Source organism: Manacus vitellinus, unplaced genomic scaffold (genome assembly GCF_001715985.3).
Source record: "Manacus vitellinus isolate BGI_N305 unplaced genomic scaffold, ASM171598v3 scaffold_38_pilon, whole genome shotgun sequence".
Classification (NCBI taxonomy): domain Eukaryota; kingdom Metazoa; phylum Chordata; class Aves; order Passeriformes; family Pipridae; genus Manacus; species Manacus vitellinus.
Window position 1 is genome coordinate 6,961,286 of NW_021940526.1, and position 2,859 is coordinate 6,964,144.

The following is a 2,859-nucleotide window of genomic DNA, read 5'->3' on the forward strand; positions in this document are numbered from 1 at the left end:
CACCCCGGTGCCCTGGTGGGCATCGCGGTGGGCGCCGCTTTGACCGCCCTGGCCCTGCTGGCTCTGGGCTACCACCTGGCAAAGAAGCGCTGCCGGCACCCCGCCACCATGGATTACAAGTGCGGGGGACCCCACGAGAAGGAGCTCGGGCTCCAGCCGGTCGCCTCGGGCTGTGCCGGCCCCGCACAGAAACTGTAGGGACTGCGGGCAGGACGGACAGAGGGAGGTGGACTGAACTGGGTAATATTTACAACCCCCCCACCACCACCACCACCACCTCACCCCTGCTGCAATTTTTTAATGACAATTTGGGAAAAGCTGTGATCAACCCACTTCTAAAAATACTCGCTGCTTTCCAGCCGGCTCTTGGAACGCTGGCGCCAGAGAGCCAGGAAGGCAGAACGCGCGGAGGCTTCTCCGTTCTTGCTCTGTTCGTTCCTGCTCCGTTCATTCCTGCTCCGTTCCCGCTCCCTTCGCAGGCGGCAGCCGGCATTCAGCTTTCCTTTTCCCGAGCCAGTGGTGGGGAAAAGCCCCAAGGAAAAACGCAGGAGGGGCATCTCCGTCTGGAACTGACTCTAAATCCGCGTGGACCCTCTGACTGACTCGGTGGGGACTGTGGAAGGTCGCCCGGCCCCCAACCCCTCTCCCTCGGGCCGGGCTGCAGAGGATGGTTTTCCGGGACTGGGAGGCTCCTGCCTTTGTCTGGAGTCGGGTTAATTTGTTTTAAACTGATGGCCGATGGAAGCAGGAGCAAAGATGTTGTGGGCAGCACTTTATGTGGCCCCTCTGCCCCCCCGTGTCTGCACCGTGTCCCCCCCATGTCGTGCCTCATCCCCAAGCACTTTCCACCTTAAATCACTGGTGGCAGCGGCGACCCAGCTGAGTGTCACCCGGGGGGGGGGCTAAAATGCCTGATTCTTGTTCCCTCAAGTTATTTTGGGGCTCTCTGGGGGGGTGTGGAGGTTAAACAGGGACACGACACTGCCGGGGTGGGTTTTTTTCCGTGGCAGGGAAGGTTTGCGGCGCTGCGGAGCCTCCTGTTCCCCACCCAATTCCTTCCCCGATTTCCCACCCTGGTTGCATTTAAACGGATTCAAGGTGTTTTTACAAACCCACTTACGACCCCTCCTGCCCGCAGGGATTTTTCCTGTTTTCCCTTGACCGGGGCTGAGTCTAATCCATGCTGGAACTCACAGTGAAACATTCCCACGGGGGCAGGATCCCGCCCGCTGCCTATTTTCCAGCCACGGCCTGGAGGGGGGGAAATCTGGAAAAGGATGTGTTTTTCCAGCTCCTTCATTCCATGGGGGTCCTGCTCCGGCAGCTGTGGTGGGGTGAAGCCGGCGGCTGCTGGTGGGAATGTGGGAGTGGGTGCTGACAGCTTTATGCCAGTGAAATATCATCCCAGAGCAGCAGTTTGCTTTCCCACAGGAAGTTTTGTGGGCCCAGGGTCAGAACTGGGGGGGTCTGTTCCCCCCCCCCCCCCCCTCACATACTGTGAACTCACTAACATGCAACATCCCCCCTGGAATGCTGAACTTACATGTCAAATTCCAAGGAAAATCAAAATAGTTGTGTGAACTGTGGGTTTCCTAAAAGGTTGTTGCCCCTGGGGCCGGGTAACTGAGGGTCCTGTCAATAGGCAATTAGAGGGAATGATTTATTGCAAATACAAGTCTGTGGCAGGTTTATTTTGGAACAATTTGCTTGCAATGGAAAGGAGGGATGGAGCTGTCTGCATTATCTATAGAAATGGAGCAATATCAACATATAAAGGAGTCACTTAAGAAAATATGTAAGGAGAAGAAAGAAAGAAAGAAAAAGAAGGATAAGAGCAGACAGTGGAGAGGAAAGATCCCACCCGTGGCTCCAGAGTTAATACACCTTCAGGCTCAGGTGGGAACACCCGGGTACCTCCCCTGCCTTATCCAAGTGTGGATCACACACAGCCCTCTGGAGGGAGCCCCAGAAATGAGTCTGGGGGCACCTCGGGCGTCTTTGATGGTTTATGGCCCCTTCTAAGACGTGACCAGGTTTGGCCCCAAGCCAGTTATGCCCCGTCAGAAGGGATGAGCACCTCCTGGTTTATGGGATGGCTCCTTGGGGGGAGGACACTGGCATGATAAGAAGCATCATCCCACCTTTCAGGAGCTGCTCCTTCCTGGCCTTTTCCCCCGTCTGGCTCAAACCTCTCAGCTTGTTGCTCAAACAAAGTCGGTTTGTCGTGGTCGCCCTCCGGTGTCTTACACAGGTCAGAGGTTCTGCCACCACACCCCCAAAAACTCTGCTCCTCCCCTTCCGTGCTTGGCTCAAATTCCCTCCGCGGTGGTTTATCCTACGAAAAGTGCCTAAACAGTGTTTGAGACACGCAGATGTCTTTAATTCCTTCCCCAAGGTTCAGCCCCCCTGTTTTATACCCCCGGCACGTTTTGTAAATACTTATTTATTTATTGGAATTATACCCTCCGTGATGTCACGCAGCGATTCTGCGTGGAGACCAATAAAGCTTTTACAGTCTGGTTTATAGAAAGCTGCTCAGGGAATATTCTTTCTCCCCTTCCCCCAAAAAAAGACTGGTTTTCCTCACCGAGCTCCCGGAGCCACCAAAAGAAGCCCGGGAGCATTTGGGGCTGAAAACATGCCTGGTTATTTCCCCACTGGGATTAAAATAGAAAGAATGAGCCTTAAATAATGGACAAGAATAACATTAAAAGGACGAAGTTATACCCAAAATAAACCCAAATAAGCTGGCAATGGCTCGTTTAATGTGACCTTGGTGTCACCCCTGTGCTGTTCCTCACCCTGATTTCCTGGGGGTCTCAAGTTTAGCCAAGATTTGGTACATCAAATAGAGTTTGG

At 54.0% G+C, this 2,859-nt stretch overlaps 1 non-coding gene across 1 annotated transcript; it reads left to right on the forward strand.

The window, feature by feature from the left end:
• Positions 1-27: 27 nt before the first annotated feature.
• Positions 28-2,530, forward strand: LOC108640566. The gene is made up of 2 exons (XR_003915974.1): positions 28-240; positions 360-2,530. It is a non-coding gene; the product is annotated as an uncharacterized LOC108640566 (transcript).
• The last annotated feature ends 329 nt before the right edge of the window (positions 2,531-2,859 follow it).